Genomic DNA, 24,486 nt, shown 5'->3' with positions numbered 1-24,486 from the left:
AAATAAAATTATCAATAAAAATACAGGTTGAAAGTCTCCACAGAAATCTTTGCATAATCATAAAGATAGTGTTGATTAAAATCTTTAGAAAAATTCCAAAGTATAACAGATTTACCAAGAATTAAATTTAGATTACTGAAGTTATATCATCTATGTCTATATCTACAGTTATCTAGCCTATATATTTATATGTCTTCGTCTCTATACCTGTTTCTGTATCTTCACCTACTTTTATTTATATTTTATCTGTAACTCTGCCAGAGTGGTATGTTCATGAATTATACTGGATTTTCCCGGGTCATGACTGTATTTACAGTAGTATGAAAATAAATAAATAAATAAATAAATAAATAAATAAGCATATTTAAAGTAAAAGTAAGAAATCAACTCCAAGTAATATATTTTAAAAGGCTGGGAAATGGAGTTAATTAACAGACTGGTGATTTGTGTGTCTATTGAACCAGGCCATATGGAGCCTCAACAGTAGGTACTGGAGGTTGATAATAGTTTAATTGATTCTTATATTACCTGTGTAGGTTCCTGTACACAACAGAAATGGAAGTGGCTAACAGCCCAAACTGTCTCTAGGCTGTACATAGAAGAAGAGCAGACCAGATCTGTAGGTATGGAAGAAATATACATATCTTGAGTTGAGTTTCAGTGTAATTGAGCTTTCTTTGTTCCCTTGTGATTATATTCTATTGGAAACGTTTTTCCTAAATTATATTTGTTTAAATTTGTTGCAATAAACCATTTGTGATCTGATCCTAAAGTTTGACCCTACCTAATGCAGGATGGACCTATTTTCATTCTCATTTTTTTCTGGAATGCTTCTGTGCCTGCCATGAAACCTGCAAGGCCTTTCAGACACTGAAACATCTCACTAAGGATGGCTACCTGGAAGCACATAAAACTATCCTTCATGGCTTACATGTGCAGGCCCAGTACTGAGGAGACTGAGGTACATGCTGTTGCAGTGTCCTTGAGGCCAATTCAAGCTACAGAGTGGATTCTAGGAAAGAAGGACCACATGATGAGATCTTACCTCTGAAAGGAAAGGAAAAAAAAAAGGTGTGCATAGGCAGACTTTAAGGTATGTGCATGTGTCTCTGTGTGTCTGTATGTATGTCTCTTTCTCTCTCTCTGTCTCTCTCTGTCTCTGTCTCTCTCTCCCTCTGTCTCTCTCTGTCTCTGTCTCTGTCTCTCTCTCAGTGTGTGTGTGTGTGTGTGTGTGTGTGTAATTCTCCAGTCTTCTCCCTTGTCATTTTTTCTGATTAATTCAAAGTAAATGAATATTATATACTTTTAAATCAGCTTTTCCTCTAAGGTGATTTCTTCTGACATGACCCTTAACACAACATGATCGGAGAAATGCCAACCAGTGTCATGATTAGCAAATACCAACAAGATGACATCCCAAGTTAGAGACTGAACTACAAGACAATTATAGCGTTTGAGCCCAAATACATACCATATTATAGCATGACATATTAGTACTTTTTATTCTTAAATGTCCCCACTAATTTGCTTAAAAAGATGCCTTCAGGCATTGTACCTGTTTAAAAAGGCACTAAATAACTAAGAAAAAAATTATACAGAGAAAAAGCATTGTTAGAGTTGGCCTTCTCTTCCTATTAGGGAGACATATCTAATTACGCAGAAACACAGCAGTGGAATTCAGAGTGTCCCGTGTATGTCTGGATTGTGACCAGGACATCTATGAATTCATTCGAAAGGGAACGTGCTGCCAGCTGGTGTTAGAAATAGAGTCATTATCAGGCATTGTATAGCTGTCAAAAATAATAACAAGGTTTAAGTCTCCTTGACCTTGGCCAAAATTGAGCTGGTTATTTAAAGAGAAAAGCACGAGAGCATGGTTTTATTGTTTATAGATAGTATGTAATGTCTTCAGAATGCAACTCCTAAGAAAAATACAAAAACAAATTACTTACCAGGTACTATTAATTAACTTACAGAAGACATAAACAATTTGTGATGAGCAAACACAAATATAATCAGTTTTCTTTTTTATATAGTTAATTAATTATTTTATTTATTTACATCCCATATGTTGCCCCACTCAAGCATTCTCCCCCCTCCCCTGTCTTTTGCCTCTGTGCATGTCCTACCCACCCTTGAATCCCCATTCCCAAAGTGCATCAAATCTCTACAGGATTATAGCACATCTAGCCCACTGAGGTCAGAGAAGGTAGTTCTCTTCTACATATGTGCCACTGTAGGTCTTGGATTAGTCTAAGTAAGCCCTTTGGTTGGTAGCTTAGTCTCAGATAACTCCCATGGGTTCTGGTTATTTGACACTGTAGGTCTTCCTATGGGGTTACCATCCCCTTCAGATTTTTCATTCCTTCATTCCTTCCCCTTCGACATGGGACCTCAACCTCAGTCCAATTCTTGGTAGTAAGTATCTGCATCTGTCTCAGTTCTTAAAAATGTATTTAAAAAAGAACTACTTCATGTATGGTTTCACATAAGGACTTCAAATATTTACCAAAGTGTAACTTATTATAACGAACAAATGGCTCTCAAGTTAATAAAATGTTGCACAAGTCATTGCTCAGACTTTACTAGCTTTACATGATAGTTATTTCACTTTATGGGGCAGGAAATTGTGATGTACTCCTCCATCCAGTGTTAATCCATGTACTACATGAAGGTATCATGTACCATTTATTAACTCCATTTTGATACATGACTTTAATATCCCTTATTTCATTGAAGTGGTTGCTTATTGGCAATTTTGTCTAACACCCGGATGATGGCCCCATATTTTTTATCAACACAACCAAAGTAATAAATAAATATATAAATTAGCAGTTGGAGAAAGCAGTCAATAAAGTCTACTAAATAAATTCATTAGATGAATTGGTTAAGGACATATACATAACCCAACATTACTTTTTCTGCAATCAATAATTTTAAAAGCTTTAATTAATTCTCAGTAGGAAAAACCATTTTGAATTGAACAGTCACATGATCTGATGAGCTGTTCAAAGTAGTATACAAGTTAGTAAACTTCCTCTAACCCTATCGCTATAGCTTTCAAGGAAGTGTATGTTTTTATGGTCACAATACTAGATTTGTAGGCTGAAGGGTGGGCTCAGTGGTTAAGCACTAGTACTGCTCAGCAGAGGACCTGGTTCAAGCAATCACATAAGGTGGCTCACAACCACCTGTAACTCTACGTCCAGAAGATGCAATGCCTTCTGGCCTTCTGTGAGCACTGGCAAGGCACTGCACCAACGAACGCAAAACGTAATAGTGAATTCTGCTCCTACCATGCATGCAATAATGGGGTCACTTATATTAAGGATTTTATGAAATTATAGCATGTCAAAGACATCAGATTAATTATTTACATCATAATAGAAACTTTTAGAAATTGGTGAGTTTAAAAATTAATAAATTGTTCAAGTCTAAAGTTAGTATTTTTACTCACTTAAAACTATATTTCCATACACAATAAATTACAGTAAAGGAATAATTAAGTAGGGTTTACTATGGGGCAGGAGAGAGGACTCAGTGATTAAGATCACTGGGTGCTTTTCCAGAGAATGTGGGTTCAATTCCCATCACCCACATGGTGGCTCAGAAACATTTGTAACAGCGCTTTGTGGCTGACACCTTCTCCTAATCTCCAAGAGAACCTTACAGCATGGTACATAGATACACAGGCAGACAAAACAGTCATACAAAATAAACAGCCATAATAGTGATAACTTTAAAAGAATATATATCAGCAAAGCATATTTATTCACCTTTCTAAAAATATTTTCTACAATAATGGGAAAACACTATTGTTTTTACTTTGTATTGTTCAAATATGCATAATATGAAATAACAAGCTCTACAAAATGCCCCTGACTGATAAAACAACTACGGGAAGAAAAATAAAAACAATCCCTGATCTCACATTTGTACTACAGAGCTGTAGCAATAAGATAACATGGTATGGTGCAAAAACAGACTTATTGATCAACTGAATAAAACTGAAGATTCTAAAATGATTCCATGCTACTACAGATACCTGACTTTTAACAAAGAAGCCAAAAATACATACTGGACAAAAACACATTTTTTATTACCTTGTGCTGGCCCACCTAGTTGGTAACATGTAGAACAATCTAAATAAATCCATACTTAACCACCCAACATAAAACTAAGTTTTAGATGTCCCTCACCTCTCTCTCCCCTCCCCCTCCTAGTTTGATCAGCTACAATCTATCTTATTATAGAGGCTAGGTATAAACCTAGGGAGGAGGTATGTATCTCCCTGGAGAGAAAAAATTGAATAGATAGATATAGACGCATGGGAGTGGGACAGAAAATGGAAGATCAAACTGGGAGGGGAGAAGATATGTGAGGGGGTGAATGTGGACATATTGAATATGGAATATTTACCTTACTGGTCCTTAAGATATATATTATGGTCTCTGCTTTTTGTGTTTTTATGAGATTCTTGTGTGTGTGTCTGTGCGAATGTCTATATGTGTTTCCTATGTGTTTTCTTTGGCTTTTTTCTTTTGTTTTGCCCTATTGTGATTTGTTTGTTTTTGTTTCATCTTACTGTTTTATTTTATTTTATTTTTTTATTATTCCCTAGAAGTCTGTTTTCTAAGGAAAGACAGGAAGGGTGTGAATCTGGGTGGGAAAGAAAAGGAGGGAGGAACTGGGGACTGTTGGGGGAGAGCAAATAGGAACATATTCTGTAAAAATCATATTTTCAATAAAAGGGAAAAGTAAAGCTCTACCTACTGTGCTTTAGATTCATTTCATATTTAATCTATTTTTATTTTAAAAAGATAACTTTAATAACCCAAGTCTCTTAGCACAGTAGAGCTAACTGATAGATTACATCACGATCATGAAAAAGAGTACTACAAAGTAGTAAATAAGAATGCTCTGGTGATGCATTTCACATGGGAAAAAACATAGAGGAAAGTTTGCATTTAAATCTAAATTTTCATTGTCTTCTTCAGCTTTTCAAATAAGTTAAATTCCTCTTTACGTCTGTTACTATCCTGATATACTCATAAAGAAGAATATCAGAATGATCACAAGCTGAGTTTAGGATAAAGAGCCTTATGCAGGGGAAGTAACAGAACATTGGCATAAAGATCTGTGGACAAGATCTGTGCAGGTGCCAGAGTGACAAGCATGAGTGCCCAAGCCATTTCCACTACTGGGCAATCTTTATTTCTTTTTCAGAAAATAAGGAGCTGGTTGACCATGGTTCCTGAAGGACTCTACTGCCTGAGGGCTGAAGAAGAGATTTGTTTTGACCAAACTGTTCTAGGTTCATCAAGCACTTTTGTACTATTTTTTTTTTTGGTTCTTTTTTTTTCGGAGCTGGGGATCGAACCCAGGGCCTTGCGCTTCCTAGGTAAGCGCTCTACCACTGAGCTAAATCCCCAGCCCCCATCAAGCACTTTTGAATTGTGACAGCCAACTGTCATTATGTAAACAACACAAGTGTCAAAGCAATTGTTTAAGACACATGTTATGCCTACACCTCCATTCACATTTTAGTTTCGCCTTATCAATAGAGATTATGGATCCATGTTTTAACACAGTTAACAACTGTTAAAAATTGACATTTCATTTTATACAAGGGTATGCCGTGGCCAAATTTAGATTTAAAAAGTAAGCAGGTATCAGAGCCTAGTGTAAAACATTTGCCTTGAAGCCATCAAATACTTCGTGAATTTTTCCTTCTGTGAGATGCATAACAGGGAGGTCACTGGGTAGTCTAGATGACTATACTGGGAACAAGTTTCATCTCCATATACTCCATCTATAGTAATAATGTATATTGACAAATCATATTAGTGCAATTTCTTGACAAATATTTACCAGCTATTATACTACTCCATAGTTCTCAATATTTAAATCACTGATGTGCAAAGGACCCACACCCTTTAAAATTGCAACTCCAGCATGCAGATATTATCAGAGTTTATTTCCTTGCAGAAAATTGCATGTGACCAAAGTCAATTTGTTGCTGACAACTGCCTAAGAGCAACATAAAATATACATCAGAAAACTCCTGTATCAATGACCAATGTCTCCCAGTATTCTCTTCTAATGACTCATTTTCATATGCTTAGAACTTTAATAGAGACAGGGGGAAGGAGAAAAGGGAGGAGAGAGAGAGAGAGAGAGAGAGAGAGAGAGAGAGAGAGAGAGGAGGGAGGCAAGAGGGAGAGAGAGAGTCATAGCCCAAGTTTCTCCATTTTTGTCTAGGCCCACAAACACTAAATACAAAGTATAATAGCTAATGAATGTAGCAGCACAAAACTGATCCTTACATCAGTGCTTAATATGACTGCAACTCTACAACTCAGAGAAAACTAATTACTAATCTGGGCTTCCTGTCTATACAATGGGGTCCTGTAATCATCCTCATGCTTCCCAGTCATTTGCAGGGTGACATGAAATATTGGAAGCTCTCTGTAGAAAAGCGAGTCTGATCCAGGGCTTCTGAGAATAGAGTGCATAGTACTTTCAAGGTCAGGAGTCACACACTTGAAAGAATGTTGTAGATAGGACAGATAAAGAAATCCATCATCGTATCCGTAACAAGGGAGCCAGCTCTGCAATTATTTCTAGGGTCTGATTCTTAAAATTCTTTTCAAAACACTCTTAAGAAAACTGATTACATTTGTAATACTAGTGAGTGATTATGAACATTACCTGGGCCTTCATATGATACAGGCCCTAAAAAAATATCTTAGCCTCTTTGGTCCTTCTCTTAAAACCATAGTCATGCCTTCCCATGTGTCTCTAGAGAACAAAAGACTATATGCACAGAAAAACCAGTTTCAAGTCCAGGATTCTTAGTAATGGACAGGTTTTAAACAAATTCAATAGTATTAATAACAATAGTCTATTGAGACATGGTTAGCAGCTTTAATTAATATGAGTGGGTAAAGAAAAACATTTATAACTTTAGAAATAGGTTGATGGTTGTTAGTTTTCCATAAGTGCATCACTGAAAATTTTCAATGTATCAGAGTTTTGGTGACCCAGGCAAAGAACCTTTAATGCATTGTGATTTGGTAAGAAATAAATTGGGACATGTGCTTTAATGGCTGCTGAGTTCCTGTCTTCTCCCCTCATTTTCATTTCACTCTGGCCATCAAAGTAAGACAGTTTCTCCATTCTATATACTCCGACCTTCATGTGCTTCCTCTCTAACTATTAGGCTGAAGCCAAAGAGTTAATCTATTTAAAATAGAGCTTTCAAAACCATGAACAAGTCACCAATGTTTTCCTCTTAATATATTGACTAACTTGGGTAATTTGCTATAGTTATAGAAATCTAACACAATGTTCATTGCTTGTAATATGATCTGTACAATTTACCTGTCTCTCCCTCTCCCTCTTATTGTCTGTCTCTGCCCCCTGCCTTGTATATGCACTGAATATGCAATGGCCAGATATTCATATCCAGTGTCTTCCTCAATGGCTCACTGTAGAGGAATTTTAATTCAGCAATATGACTGCTCTGATTATATCCAAAGACCTTCTAGGTCTATGTAATCTGACTGGAATGCAGACAAACTCTTAGCACTTAACTTTAATCCCAAAGAATGACAGTGAAGTTAGTTTAAAGAAGGAAGCATTTATGTTTAAAAATAACATCTAATTGAGAGTCAGAGAAATTGACAAATGTGAGAAAGATTTGACTGAATTGGTTATGTCCAACTCCTGTGAGAACAGAGAGAAGTAAAAGAACAGTACAGAGGGAGAAGAGGGAGACAGCAGTTTTGCTGGGACAGTTGTATAGACACAGGTTGCAAGTGACACAGGTGAAGACAAAAAGAATGAGAGAACGAGAAGGAGCCAGAAGATTAGAACATAATGCCAAAGATTGTATGAGGCCAAGCAGAGCAACTCGGTCAGAAGCTGAAAGGAACCAGTTTGAATCAGTCAGTGTGAAGAGGAGTTTTGAGTCAGATCAGCTGAGTTGAACCAGCCAGCCAGAGTTCAGTAAGACCTAGAAAGTGTGAGCTTATCCAGCAGTAAGTTTCAGAGGCTGAAAACATTCTAGGCCTCGTTCAGTTTGTACAGGAATAGGCCTCGGATAGTAGATGAAGGTAGTAAGCTTCCAAACAACAATTACATTAGACGAACAAAAGTTATTTTACAGCCCCCCCCCCTACTTTTGGAGACAAGGCTTATCATTGAACCTGTACCTCACATTCCAGCAAGGCTGGCAGGCTAAAAGCTCAAGTGAGTCCCTGCTTTGCATCTCCCAAGCATTGGGATTACAGTGTGAGTTGCCACGTTAGAGTTCTTACGAGCTTGATGCAGATCTCCAGCCAGCCCCATCCTTTTATAGCAAGCACACTACTTCCATGTGCCTAGAATTCCATATTTTAAGTTATCAGTTTATATATTTCCTTGTTGTTTCATTAACATTAGGCAAATAAAAAATAAAAACATCGTTCCATTGTATGAACATGTATACACGATTCCTACTTTTTCCGGCAATATCTAGGCAATATCTATCACTGCTCTTATGGCCTATATTATGCAGCTGTATATGGGCATCCATTATGTCTACATGAGAAAGAAACTTTTCTATGTTCCTTATGTATTGCTCGGTTATAATTTCCAGCCCTGTAACGATTTCTGCTACCACTTAAATGGCAATAGCTTCTAGTACTCATCCACATTAATTCCTTTCATTCACTATCCTGCACTAAGCCTAGCGTGGTGCTTCCGAATCAATTTCAAAACCATTGAGCATATAGCAACTTTTAAGCCTATTATGATTTAGCTCATTCTTGAGAAATTCGGGTTAGAGTACAATAGCTGTTCATGTGCACATCTGGAAATCACTTTTAATTATGCATCTCTCAAGTAAGGAAGGAGAAGCTGTACTAGCTATGATGGTCAGATTTCTAGGCAAGTGAACACTTTTTACTCCATGTGTCATTTCATCTAGGGCCACATTGGAATCTCCACTTTTTATGTTTTAGTTCGTCAAATTTGATTTTAAGTAGGTTTTAAAGGTGAGTTATCAGAAATTGTACCATTTTACTTACTCATATCTAAAAGTAAAGAAGTTTTATCAGTAAATAGTCAATACTACAAACCATTGCACTCATATTGAAAGACTTGCAGGTGAAAATTAAAATCAATTTTAGGTATAAGGTAGTCAAATAGTTTACAATTTGTTGAAGAACTTTTGTTCACTTACTCAGCCCTGAGTTTGACTCAGTCATATTAAACTATGGATTACTAGAATTGATTACTGCCTTCTAGTAACAAATACAGTTTCCAAATTAAACATGTTGGCACAAAACTACGTCAATAGAAAAATATTATCATTCTACAAATATTATGAACTGATTATAACTCACTCATCTTTCCAAATTACCAATCATTCTTTGTTTCTAAATCATTATTGATTCACTTCCTGACATGTGAAGGTGTTTTAGAAATACCCAAATCACACATCAGTAAGGATTTTCTATGCAGCAACCTCTCTGAATGTCAAGTTCCCTGAATATATCAGCTAAAATTGCGTATTGATTAAAAAGAACTCTCTGGCGTGAATATTTATGAATGAACCCCAGGAATAAAAAGAAGCATAGCTAAGTTAGAATTCCATGGAATATGCCAAGAAATATACACGTGATGTTCAAAGTCGCTACATGAACAGAAAGCTCACATTTCCCTGAGATAACTCTACTTCATGGGGAAGGTAGCGAAAATATAAAATTAACATATTTTAGCATTGGTGATACCTTGAGTCCATGAAGCCCTATGTTGATTACCTAATACTACAAAACAAAACAAACAAACAAAAAATATTTTCAAAAGCCAATTTACCCATATGTCAAGTAGAAGCAGAACAAAGTCAATCCTAAGGCTAAATTTGACACAGTATATATTGACACACACTATTTTGAACAAAATACAGGTTACTACTTCACAAGTAAACAAGCATGTTCTCTAATTTTTAGCAATGTGATCTTTAATGCACAGCTGTCCATTTTTTAGGAAGATTCTCAGATAAAGGCAAAGTTAAAAGGTAATTATAATTGCTAAGGCAGAGTTTGCTTGATGTCCTGTGGACTGAGCTAATCTATCCCAACCTGTGATTCTGAAAGTCATTACGCACAAATAACAGTGCTTTCCCCCCTGAAACCCCAAAGCACAGAGGCCAGGGTACCAGAATGAGTGTATTCTTCTGTGACTCAGCTTTCTCTATAGAAATCTCTGTGAATTATTGTTGTAGGTGATCTAAAGCAAGACCAGGATTTAAACAGGGAGCTGAGTGTACAGCCCCACAACTTGAGCAGCATGGCTCTCATACTCTGGTCTAGCATCTCCATGTTGCCAGTCTATCTTTCTCAGAGCCTCCCGTGTCTCTCTCCATTTTGTTGTTTCCTAAGAAATAGCATGTTGAAAATAGCTGCTATTGAAATATATTCTGCCATAAATGTCACTTGTATCTTCTATAAAACAAAGTCAAGTTCATACTACTTAAATTTATGTAGGTGTTTGAATAAGACCATCATTCCTGTCAAAAATCTCTTCAAGAGTGAAATTAGGAGTAAAGTTTAAAACTTTTTTTGAAAATATTTCAGGTGTCCTTTGTGCCCCTTACAAATATTTACTTCTTGTCATCAAGAGAAAGGGAACTTTGAGCAAGTGGTTGGCATCAAGATATTTTGAAGGACAGGCATTGTGTAAAAGTTGAGTAGCCATAGCAATGCTTCCATTTGAAAGAAACAACTGTACCTCAGAGTCTCCAAAACTAAATTTCTCTTTAAATAATGAACATTAACCACTTGTTAAGCCTAACTCCACAAACGTGCCACTGACCATGACACATGCAAAATAAGTCAAGGAATTTGACTGACCAAAATATCAAGTTTGATGGACTCCTTCATGCTAATTTCTACTTAGAAAGTCATTTTTTTTAAGTGTAGACTAGTGTGGAACAGAAACAAACTTAGTGCAAGGCGAGAAGTCTCAGAAGACAGTTCACATATGTCATGCCATGGGAAGCCGTACAGGCTGACACGTCTGAGCATGCAAACAAGAACAACTTTGAAACTTTTTTTCTTTTAAAGAAAAATGTTCAGCATAAAAATAAATAAATAAATAAATAACTTTGGCTGATCTCTTATCTTGATTTTTGAAAGAAAACTCTAGAGCTGCACATAACTCATTTTTATTTAACTATGTATCAGGTTGCTTATAAAAATGAATCAAACACCATGCCTTAACAAGATATTAAATAGCAATATTTACTTAATGATAATTTAAGAATTAAACCCATAAGGGAAAAATGCAACAACTGAAAATCAACCCTTTTTTTACTTGAAAAAAAAAAGGCTCAATATCAGAGAATATAATTCTGATTCCTAATATTAGATTTCAATGAAAACATTTTAAAAGTATTTGAAAATCAAATTTATAATTATATTTTGGCTACTTGGAAATACAGTAGGTATTCATCTACTGAAGGAAAAGAAAATATTGCAATTACATAGACAGAGAAATCTGAAAAATCCAGCACAGGCTTCAACCAGCTTATTGATGTTTCAAAATTTATTGTATGAATAACTGACAAAATAGTGGCCATAAATTTTTTCATAAAATGAATGTGCTTTTATTCCAGCACATACTTTCTCCAGGGCAAGTAAGACTGATGTCTTGACATGCATTTCTTATCTACTTTCACTCCTCCAGTCCCAAATCCTCTTGCCTGTAACTAATCTTTTATGACTGAGGTCACTGAGGTGGTGCCAAAACTCAATAACACCATTCAATCTACTGTAGCAATGTGCTTATCTCATTACTGGAACGTAGATTATTGAGACCAACGTACTTCATGGTCATGATGAAATGTTCACCCAAAATGCCCTATTGTTAATGTCTCTCACCGACTAAAAAACTGTAGATTAAAAAAGTACTCGTGTACATTCCAGTAAGGAATAAAGTTGCTACTTAATTATTTGATGCCTGCTTTAATTGGGGAAAAATATTTGACGTGCCTTTTGTATGATTTAAACAAACAAACAAATCATTTTATACTAACATGGGTAAAGACCCAACCTTTAGATGAACAGTTATGAAAGGTTTTTATTTCTCTAAAGTTTTAACATTGTGAAAATGGAATTGGAACCAGAGTATCAAAAAAAAAAAAAAAAAACCCCAACAAGTAATAAAACATTTACAAGCTATTACTCCCAAATGAAATAAATGCAAAATATACAGAAATATTTTCTTTTTCAAAGAGATTGTATCTCTCAAACGATTTTTAAACTGTTAGTAATGATTGTTGATGATTGGATCTGGAAGCCTACACAATAGATGTGCTCAGCGCACAGCTCATTTTCAGAGCAAACGCAAGTGAATGCTTAACTGTTGCAGTGAGGGATGAAATTCAGACGGCTCCCAATGCTTATGTATTTCTACTGAAACGAGAAATTATTTGCTAATAGTCAAGGATCCATTCTGAACTTAAAACACTAGTGCATGTATCCGTGTGCCCCAAAAGTTCTATCTCTGGATTAATGTATTTATGTTGCCATGGTTTAGCAGTAACAACAGAAAAAATTACCACTGTCAAAGTATTAGCAAGTTTTAAAGAAATGGTTCACCAATTTAAGACACTTAGTAAAATTATGATAATAAAAATAGAGTGAGAATTAAAATTAGGGACAAAAAAAGGTTTGTAGAGACGACCAAGCAGTATAATGCTATTTTCTCTGCATTTGGTTAATAGTAGCAAATTTAATGATCTGTTTTGGCAATACTTGACATATCTAACTACATTAATTGTTTATTATTAAAGAAAATTGTTACATCAAATAATATCTCAGCCATGAACTCATGGACAAAGAGAACTTATGCAGATACATTTCTAGAAACTTCTTACTTCCATGAATTTTAGTGCTGAGTGATATGATCTGTTCATATCCTTCAATCCTTAATTCGACCAGCAGCAATGTATAAACAATGCCATCAATCACGATGTAAAATTACAAACAAAACTGATTCCGTATATGCACACATGTACAAATTAACCCAAAGGTAATTATAGCATATTAAAAAAAAGCAAATTTCATTTTAGTTTGTTCTACACCCAAGTGAACAAAGTGCTACATTGAATCAAGAGGAAGCTGGCATAGTTATGAGTATGAGATAAGCATACGAATTAAGATAGTTCTAATTCTTGCTTCTACTAACTGGTAATTCGTTTGATTCTCACCGACATAGCAAACAGAGAATACAGATGTAACTAAGGCCAGGCTTGTGAATTAAATAGATGACTGTGATAAAGGGGGCGAAAATCACGAGTGATGGTGGCGATACAAGGATTTCTTTAAAATAACAGGGACACTGACATCCCACTGCCTTAACTTTAAAACTGCTTTGCAGACTAAGTTCTTTTAATATCGTAAGTTATTGCTTAAATTCGCTCATAAAATCTAACATTGCTACCATCCAATAACCAGGCTATCTCACTGGAACTTGTAAATGTAACTCAAGAAACCGTATCATATAAAATCACATAATGGCTCACATGACAGAATTCAGACGTGGAAACATCAGATTTAAAACCTGCTCAGAAAAGTGCACCGTGCTTCTCACCTTCTTCCGTGAACACTCAGCCTTCGTCTTACAGGGAAGCAGCTAAATACAATTATTTCATCATGCAGACATATTTACAAACCAAACACTTCTATGAAAAGTTGGGTAAATGCATCAAGGTATCACATAATCTTTTAAAATTATGTAATAAATATTAACAACAACAAAACAAACAAACAAACAAGCCAAACACCAAGGCACTTTAACATACACTAAGACTCCACTTAAGTCAGTATTAAACTTAATTCTATACACAAAACTTCTAGAAAACTACTATGTCCCATTAACAGGGTATTACTTACAGGGATGAAGAGTTTTATAAATTCAGCTGCTATTCATCCCGACGGGTTTTAAAGAATTTCTCCACAGTGTATACTGCTCAGTAAGACAGGAACACTCCTGGTTTGCTGAAGGGAAAGAAAATGTCCTTAAATCTTCTTATTTCAAATTATTCTCATTCTATCATGATTGAGGCAGCAACAGGCAAAGACTCCATAGTGACAACATGAGAAAGAAAGGAGAAAAAAACCTGAAAGCTTATTTCATATTTACAGCATAAAGTCATTTTTGACATGCCTATACAACTGGTTGTGGCGGCTTTCAAACATGATTTCTAATAAAAAAAAATCAGTCCAGGTTCTTTGAGAGAAAGCTCGCCTCTGGGAAGTTGATTTTGGCACTTGGCCAAAATCATGTGCAAAGGGGGCCTCATTAGGGATTCATGGCAGCCTTCAGCACTCTCAAAAAATGTGAGCCAACAGGCTCAATGAGCCACTAAAATTAAAAAGTAAGGGACAAAGACAACTTACTTAATATTCATTCCAAAGCAGCATTAAACTTTTTCTTTTCTTTTCTCTTCTTTTTTTCTTTTTTTTTTTAGTAATCAGACCCATGTTAGCCGAATGTACTGTCTCCCGCCCTCTAACGTTCAAACAATTTCTCTTTAAAACTTGTCTATTTTCTCCGCCCTTCAGAATGTTTTCTTTCTGTGTCAGTTTGCAAAGATTTCTCTGTGATCCAATCGTATCTACTGCGACCAGTTTAATAATAGAAAACGAAAACGTCGAAAGACCGACTACAGACTCCTGATTTAGGTTTTAAATAAATGAACAAAAATAAGTAAACAGTCTTCAATGCATTTCAACTTCCACAGAAGTCAGCACACACACACACACACACACACACACACACACACACACACACACTGTAAACTCGCATCTCTCCTATGTGCCAATCAATTTCGCTGCCATACTTTGCCCCCCAAAATACATCTGATCCCGGAGCCTTACCTAGATGTCTTCTGGCTTTTCTGTAGATCAAAGTTTCCTGCCTAAGCACACAGATATTCTTTCACACAGCATAGAGGCCCTTTTATGAGTCCCACACTGTAACAGGCTGCTTTCCACACCAGTTGAGAGCCCAGTGCGTCAGCTCTTGAGATAAAATTCATGGCTAACACACAATTAGTGGGAGAGGTTGTCTCCGGGAGAATTTATCTTTGAGCAAAAGAAGCAGAAACACAGCTAGTTTTTTTTTTCTTTTTCTCTCCCCCTTTTTCTTTTTACATTTCTTTTTCTTTTTCTTTTTCATTTTCTTTCTTTCTTCTTTTTTTTAAATAGCAAAGAGAAGAGGGTGCGGTCAGATGTTAGGATTTTGCCTGAGAAAAGGGCCCTACACAGCACTAGGACCCACTAAATACTAGCAGAGCAGCCTGGGAAGGGAGCCAACGGAAGGACTTTGTTTGACCCAGCTGCCAATCTCCCCCGAAGCCGTGCGCCAGACTAAACACTCACACTATTTTAACTCAAATCAGGCTACAGCAGCTGTTTGCTTTCCGGCTCTGAGCTCGGCACCCACATGGCCTGTGTGGTTCACCCGCGCGAGCTTTGCGAGCTGCCTCGCTGAAATCTGTTCCGGGGTGGGATTTATCAGTGGAAAGAAAAATTTAACCCTGCACCTCATGGTTAACAGAGATTGTTTGCTTCTCAGTATTTGATCCGGACGCCAGACGTGATTTTATAATCTTTGAAAATGAGAGTGTTAATTTTACACCCAGGGAGAGAGTTGGGATTTGAAAATAAGGATTCGGAATTTGCTTTTAAAGTTTTCTAATGGGTTGAAATTAATGATGAAGTGGGGCAAATAGCAGGGCGCTTTGCTGTAACTTTAGGAGTAAGGCTGGTGTCTGCCCTTTCCTGCTCAACACTCTCTACCATCCAAGATGGAGAACGGGGTGGGGGCTTACGCCAAGACTTAATAATGTCTCCTTAGTGGTCTCCTCCACTTATAGAAAGTTCCTTCAGAAGCAAGTACACAGTGTTACTTCTTTACATGGCAGGATACAAGTAGCCCAAAGTGCAAAGCAACCCAATTCACTTTCCTTACATTTCTAATTACTTATAACTTAAAGGCTTGACATCTCATCAATGATCATCAGAGACTAAAACGTGTCCATGGGTAGCATAGAGCAAAGATTAAAGAGGAGGAGGAAGCCAGAGGAAGGCTAATATTACAGTTATCAAAATTGGGAAGATGGGATTTGACAATTAAGATTAACTGCCCAAGAAATCGAGTGGGCAAGTTAGTCAGTAAATCCTTCTTCCTTCCTTGTGTAGAGAGGGAGAAGCTCTGAGGGGAGACTGTGAAATCCTGAAGAGGAAAGCCGGCACTTTTTGTGTTGACCTGAGCTTTTATTGTTAAATCAGGAAGAAGTAATATTTAAGGTAACAAACTTTAATCTGGCTATGGTGAGCATCAATGATAAAGTTAGGACACACTGCGAGTGCACTGTGCTTGCTTTTCCGTGGGTTGTTTCTTCTTTGCAGTTCTGAGTATTTTTTTTCTCCTATCGAATCTAGCCAGATGTTTGTTTTATTTATTGCATGCGTGCTGTGTACACACATGTTCATGTTCATCTGTATGTGTACCTGTGTGTACATGTATTTGGAGATTAGCGGTAGTCATTGTGTGTCTTCCCACATCACACTCCCCCCTACTTTCAAAGACACTGATTTACTGATTTCACTGATTTACAGAGGAAGGTCACAGATGCTGGTCCATAGGTAGCTGGCAAACCCCAGGCATCATCTTGTCATTGCCTCCCCAGAACTAGGATGGAAACATGCATAGCTTTATATGTGGGTGCTAGCGTATGAACTTATTCCTTTATGATTGCATGAGGCGAACATGGTACTGACTGAGTGATCTCAGCACAAAATTGTGTAAGTTTTATTTTATAAACAATGCTATTTCTTAAGCTGTGGAAAGGACCCTGATAGTCAATGAGCTATCAGATCTTTGGAGTACACTCACACCGAAGGAGCCAAATACTAAGGATGTATGCCATGATGGCACTGCAACCCAACTGAGTTCCGGATGGCCATCCATCCATGTTTATGAGAAACTGTGATTGTTATCGTCCTTATTATTTCACTATTGATATGTTCCTTATGATTTCCAAACGTTCTTTGAGTTGTATAACCTTTGTGTATGGTTAGTCGTCTTTAACAGATTTAAATTTACAATGATTGTTGTGATAAAGTTTAAATACATTTGATTATCTTAAAGAAACTACCATGTGGATTTTACTGTTTTTCACAAAATAATAAATTTACTAACTAAAGCATACTATACAGTTCTCAGGCTTTCTTCTACTTTTTGCCTAAGACGGGTAGATGGGAATACATACAATCACAGACAAATACATAGAATATTGACCAGCAGTCATTTGTTCTTACTAATCTGAATGACTCTTGTAAAAGCTGCACACACCAAAAACAAAAACAAACAAACAAAAAAAAGCTGCACACACTCACCATGTCCATTCCATTTTCCAGATCAAAAAACTTACTTCATAAACTTCTTGAAAGCAATATATCCTGCCGTATATTTTATACTTTCAGAAGAATTATAAACTTTCTAATAGTGCATAGGAATGGCAGATAATTCCTACAAGCATGTATGCAGAATTAAGTTGAATTATTTATACTCTTCAATAAAATCATCAGCCCTAGTTAAGGTTTCACAGACAGAAAGACATTATAAGCATTTAACATAAGAAAAAATAAAGGCAGGGGTTGGGGATTTAGCTCAGTGGTAGAGCGCTTGCCTAGCAAGTGCAAGGCCCTGGGTTCAGTCCCCAGCTCTGGAAAAAAAAAGAAAAGAAAAAGAAAGGCAGAAGGTACTCCATAACTCACTTGAACGCAGCAAGAAGTATCTTAATGAAAAAACTGAGAAAACTTTTATGAGGGAAGAAAATTAAAGACCAGTATATTTTAAGAAGATAGAACAAAAGTCCTCAATAAATATTCATAAGTCAAACTCCCCAATTGATAACCTAAGTATACAGAATAACAAGTACTAATTTTAGGGTTTAAAAAGTTAGTCAGCCTTTGAACATCAGTTATTACAAACTACCACATCAACACACTGAAGAAGTAAAGCCATATGGAATATATCTCAAGACAAAGCAATTGACAAATTGAATTCTCTGTCATGATTAAAACCGAAGAGGCAAAGAATAGAAGAAACTTCTGTCTAACTGATAATGAGTATCTGTAAAAACCTATAGCCAAGATCACATTAAGAGTGAAAACATAGATGCTATCCCATATAAATATAACTACTGAAATAAGACAAGAAAAGTATCTAAATCATAAATATTTCAAAGGGCTACAAAGTCATATTTATTCATAGATTGATTGTCTTTATATAAAATACCAAGCAGAAAGTATACTTTCCATACACATGGTCAACAAGCATCTTTTTAGTTTATCAGCCATGAAGTCTTGAAATTTCAAATTCTAAAAAAATTTTTTTCTGTATTAAAAATGAAATATTTGAATTTAAAAGGTATATAGAGAACTGTGAAAGACTGATACACATTTTAAGAACCAAGTAAATACATGGTTTTGCTCTTTTGCTCAGCAGGCCTGGAAGCACACATGTCTTGGAAGGAATGAGCATCTCTGGATCAGATCTTTGTGTCTAACATGTCTCTCCAATGGAAGGATTCTTGGAAAAATGGGGGTTAGTCAACGGGCTTGACGGGCATCTACAGAATGGGCCTGAAGCATCTTATTGCAACAAAAAAATATGAAAAGCATTAGGAATAGCACAGAATAATGCATTGCCAGTCAATTTCAAAGGATATAGATGAGACTTAAGGTAGTCCAAACATGAAACCTGGAAGAAGTGGAGCACAAGTAAAATAATACTGAATTATTTAAAAATGTATTCACCGGTCTCTTTTTATGTCAGGAAATGATTATAATAAAATATCTTACACAAAGAACTAAGTTTCACATGTATGCTTTCCATTCTGGGGGATAGAGCACAGCCTCTCATTCTTTAACAGCTGATTTCTTCCCAAAGACTAAATAATGGAAATACAAGAAAGAAAGAATTACTTTTAAAAAGGTGCTCTTTGCCCAAGTGCAAAACTCCAATCTAGACACCCAAAGAAGTATCAGGAACCTTCTAACCAAAGGGGATTTTTACCAAGCAAGTTGTCAGTAAACCTCAGACAGATCACGGGTCTATGAGAAACTATTTGAACCAAGTATAGTTTAGAGACACAGATACTAATTGAAATATGATATTTTAAATGGGATCTCAGAGCAGGATTATCAATAAAAAGCTGTTGAGGCATCTTCAAGTGTGGAATATAATAGTATATTATTAGTAAAGTTCCATTAATGTAATCGATAGGTCATATGCCTATCATCGGGCTTTATAAGAACTAGATGTGGGCTATATGTGGTTATAACCATAACCAGTGAAAATATAAGAGGTGGAGCTCTGTCCCAGTGAATACAACTACAAAACAAGCTCACCTCAGGCTCGGGGAACAGGTTGGAAGAATGAGCAGAAACACTGTAAAAGCCAGAGGATCAGCAAGTTCTCTGTGAAATTGCCTCCCAGTAGTACCAGAAGAGGTCCCTCCCTGTAAAGTCTCACCAGTGTGACCACCTGGACATGAGCTGAACAACAAACTTGGCAAACTGGATGGCGAAAAGCCCACAAGACCTCAACCCTACACAAAGAACTAGCAGTAACTGAGGAAAAGTGGGATCGGGAGAGATGGTCCTCCCCAGGGAAGGGAACAGAAATTGGTTGTCCAGTGCCAAATGGTCAGCCCTGAGAATATACATGTAAGAAACACTATTCAAGTTCCATATTAAACAGAGACTGAAATTATGCTAAAAGCACTGAAATTGAAAGCTTATTAGAATATCTGCTACACATTTTTTTCAGACAAAAAGGGACAACCTCAAAGATTCCTTTACGTTTGAAAAATATTGTCTTCAGTATGCAGTAAGAGCTAGAAAGTAATTTTTGAGAAAGGAGAACCAAATAATTCAACTGTTTCCTTGGCTTCCGTGCCATCTGTTAGGTTTTTATCTTTTTTATTGAATATTTTATTTATTTCCATTTCAAATGTTATCCCCTTTCCCAGTTTCCCCCTCTGAGAACCCCCATCCCATCTTCTCTTCTCCTGCTTCTATGAGGGTGCTCCCCTACCCACCCATCCACTCCCGCTTCCCCACCCTGGCTTTCCCTACACTGGGTCATCAAGCCTGCAAGGACCACGGGCGTCTCTCCTCCCCTTGATGTCCCACAGGGCCATCCTCTGCATATGTTTTCATCTTAAATGTTTTAGTTTTTAAATGGTTTTAAATACATGTGTTGTTTTAGACCTGTGGTGGAATCATTTGTTTAGACTGTCTGCCTTTAGCACAGATGTATAGTCTTAGTAGTCTAATTAGACTTAGTCTAATGCACAGAGTGATAACCTCTGCATCCTCCATGCAGGCCCCTACTGTACAATGCTCCAGACCCCTTTTCTGAATTCCACAGGCTTATCTTTATTAAGGAAAATGGAACCTCATCTTCCCTGTAATCTGTCCTGTTGTGAGCCAGCCATTCTTCCTACCAACTGAAATCACCAGGGACCTCAATGTACGACAGTCCTTTCCAAGGAAAATTCTGGGACAGGCAAGCAAGCACGAAATACAAATATACAGCGGAAAAGAAAATTTCTCGATGGAATATAAGCAAACAAAGACTGATAGTCTTTGGGAAAGGGTTACTGATGGTAACACTTAGCCAATCTCATCTGGTCAGACCACTTACCGCAGCATTTTTCATTTTCCAAAACAATCCTATTAGATTTCACATGTACAACCTGTGAGACAAAAGGTCCACTCCAGTTCTGATGGGTCTACTCTCGAATTCACAAGCCCCGAGTTAAGCACAATGCTTGATCAGGTGGGAGGATTTCAACTTTAATAATCTTAAATTTGCTTAAATTTTGATTACATGAGACTTTGTGGCAATAGTCTAAAGAATACTGAAATTTCACTTACAAAGTAAACTAGAAGGATGTACAGCTGAATGTGAGGAGAAAGACGTAACCCTCGGTCGTCTTACTGGAGAATGTGTGGCATCTCCTGCCTCACAAACGTCACTGTGATTCAACAGCAGAACTATGCACTTTTATCTGGGGCCAGAGAGAAGGTTCGAAGTATTTGTGGCTTGCAAAATAATCTCTCAGAGTCATTCTCCCGATCTCTCCTGAGACTCCTGAACCCTCCTGGTTTCCCCATTGACTTCTAACTCATCAAACACCAATTCTTCCACTACTCCAGAAAGATCCCTAAGTTTTTATATCAAACTTCCAGGGGGTTGGGAGTTTCAGTCAAAATCATAATATCTTTAGGGTAGCTGAATTTGGCAAGTACCAAGCAGATGTTTAGTTTGATAATCTGATTAAATTAATTCAAAGTGAATTGTAAAAGGTGCATGACCTAAATTTTCAAGAGTACTTGAGCATGTGATAATCTAATTTCTAGAGGATAAAGAGGACATATACTGAAATGGAAAGCAGAGTGTCCTCTATTTATACTCAGATCTCTCTCTCTCTCTCTCTCTCTCTCTCTCTCTCTCTCTCTCTCTCTCTCTCTCTCTCTCTCTCTCTCTGAAGGCCCTTTGTTCTCTTTCTGTATTTCTCCTTCACTCTTGTACTCTTTTTAATCTCCATCTCTCTTCCTTCCTCTCTTTTGTAATAAATTCATTATTACTTGGTAAGTAATATTCCTGGACTTCTGATGTACACAGGCACAAGCAGTTCATCTCTAAGTTGGTTGCCAGGCAGGTATCTATATAAAGTAACCATTTCTCAAAAACAAATACAACTTCTACACTCAGTAATGCTGTCTCAGTATTGGTGCTGTATATTCTCCTCTTTGATGATTTTAAAAATTCTGTAATAAAAACCAGGAATCCAAGAGGAATTCTATGTCACACTTTGTGGTGTTTGCTTTTGCCTGATAAATTCATGATAAAATGTTTGATAAAAAAATTGTATATTATTATTTCTAAAACAGAGAAAGAACAAGGCACTGTTTTTAATTCTGTTAATAATCTGTCTTGATTTAAAATGTGACAATGTATTTGAATTTATAAAAATTTCCAGCTGCTCTATTTAAACACTTAACCCACCACAGTGACTACTGAATATTATACTTTCTTAGACATAGTCATCTTCCATAAGCATTTGCTGATTCTGTGCATTGGTATTCAATGAAATGAATCAATAGATATCAAATTTTATGAAAAAGTATATATTTTTAGATTTCATTAATAGTTAAGAATGCTACAACTCAGGTTTTATATAAAATCTAGATAATTTGTGTTTATTTTATGTTTCTGTAAGCCAAGTTTGATTCAAAGTATGTTGTATTATATTTATTCATTTCATCTTCAAAGGAGAATTATGAGTTGGGCATCTTCATCAACTTGATTTGATAAAGTTGGCTCCCATCACACATGAGTTTCACACACAGAGAGCCAAATAACTGTGGACTGAAAGCTTGATCCTCAGTGGAAGGTGTGACCTTCCCACATGAGAGTTTGACTGATGCTGAAAGATGGTCATTTGTGGGAGATATTCTCTTGAGACTTTGATTAAGACAGGAGGCTGCTGATGAGTGGGCTCGTATACATTGCCAGGAGCCACAAAAAAAAAAAAAAAAAAAAAAAAAAAAACTTCCAAATTATCCCCTGTAAGTGGTAGTCTATGGTCGAACTACTCAGAAGCTCTGCCAGCCTTGAGGACAGAGTCCCTAGTGGCACAAGTGTGAATCATGGAGACTAAGACAAGTCTGGAGCCCTAACCAGTCAAGCAAGGAAAAGGGAATGGCAGGCACTGTATAATGGCAGGCACAGAGGATAAAAATGTAACCTAGTTTCTTATCTGAATAAAGATTTATGCATTTTAAGAATGGAGTCCTAAATCTATAGAGTTTCATATGTTGTAATTGGGTAAATTATTTATGGCTTTCCAATAAATATTGCTAAATAGGACGGCAACTAAAACATACATTGCATGAAAACATTTGAATATTGGTTCAATGGCTATTAAAAAAACAGGCAGTTTTGGAAAGCAGCAAAACAAGTACACCGAGACTGTATTGACAAGACTTAATTTGACATAGTGTTTCCTATAAGAAAATGTTTCTCAAAATATACTGTAATTGGTTTATTTTTCCCCAAATATATATTCTATGGGAAATGTTCTACTCAGCACACACAGTCCTTACACAAGGCCTTGAAATAATTACCGAATATTCAACATTATGCTGTCCTTTGAGTCGTTTAGCTATTCGTTAATGTATTACCTTCTTCCCTAGTTCGGGTTCCACACATCTGTGTCTATTATCATATATAATTATTACAATAGAGTATAAAAGGCAAAACCCCAATAGGGCTATGTTCTTATTCTTCAGTATTACTTTTTAATTTTCCTAGAAATTTAACCTAGACCTAGTGTGGTTTATCATGTGGATAGTGTGGACTTGTTCTCTATTATCCATCAGAGACGTGATATTCAGGATTTCATAAGGGGAATTACTTCTCATCTACTTTATAATGTATACTTTGGGGTATAAGAAAGTAGGCCCAAAGCCAAAACGGTTGAATTTAAAGTACCCTGCAGGCCATAGTTAAATATGTAAAAGTTTAATAAACTTAAGTTTCCAGTTACTTCAGCCAAAAGTTTATGTTTGAGAAATATTAGCCAACAGTCTTTCAAGTAAATTCTTGGCATTGGGATGAATGGTTAAGCAAAGCATATCTCTGAGGGTTCTAAGGGAGACCAATTGGGGTCTTCTACACAGGGCAAGTCTATACTCATCCTTGTTGTTTTCCCTCTAGCCAAAGACAATGCTCCCACACCGAGAGAACTAGTACCATCTAGCCAGACAGTGCTCCCACACCGAGAGAACTAGTACCATCTAGCCAGACAGTGCTCCCACACCGAGAGAACTAGTACCACCTAGCCAAAGACAGTGCTCCCACACCGAGAGAACTAGTACCACCTAGCCAAAGACAGTGCTCCCACACCGAGAGAACTAGTACCATCTAGCCAGACAGTGCTCCCTCATAGAGAGAACTGGTACCTTTCAGGAAGACAGGATGAGCACTTGAATAAGAAATAGTGCTACAGCTCAGGTGACCATGTGGTACTCTGCACTGATCGTATTTGACTTCGACTGCTGATTCTGGAAAAGTGATTTACTGGAGAAAAACTCATTACCAAAATATTTCAAAGTGCAAAGTAAAGCTAACTGGCTCGCTTGCCTTTTATGTGGAGCGCACTTTCAGTATCATTACGGGCTGCGTTCACTGCATTCATAGGTCACTATGACAATTCGTTATGTTTATCAGACAAGTGTCACATCTTCCACAAAGGAGAACACCATGACGCCTGGACTATTTATTTGCAACTGACCTACTGAATTCAGTGAAAAAGACAAAATAGGCTTCAGTTGCTATTGACACCAT

General features: G+C 36.7%; 1 long non-coding RNA gene across 22 annotated transcripts in view; it reads right to left on the bottom strand.

The window, feature by feature from the left end:
* LOC103693508 (uncharacterized) overlaps nucleotides 1-24,486 on the bottom strand; it is a 493,880-nt gene that overhangs the window by 187,959 nt on the left and 281,435 nt on the right. For 16 of the 22 annotated variants that reach the window (XR_015632973.1, XR_015632972.1, XR_015632977.1 and 13 more), the window contains one exon: nucleotides 13,944-14,048. This is a non-coding gene — a long non-coding RNA (uncharacterized LOC103693508). Of the gene's footprint in view, nucleotides 1-13,943; nucleotides 14,049-14,930; nucleotides 15,310-24,486 lie in introns of those variants that run through there. The other 6 variants (XR_015632979.1, XR_015632982.1, XR_015632976.1 and 3 more) reach the window with 1 other exon arrangement.

Source organism: Rattus norvegicus, chromosome 11 (genome assembly GCF_021556685.1).
Source record: "Rattus norvegicus strain SHRSP/BbbUtx chromosome 11, alternate assembly SHRSP_T2T, whole genome shotgun sequence".
Lineage (NCBI taxonomy): Eukaryota > Metazoa > Chordata > Mammalia > Rodentia > Muridae > Rattus > Rattus norvegicus.
The sequence above is the reverse complement of the archived record's forward strand: the minus strand, read 5'-3'. Positions and strand labels throughout refer to the sequence as shown.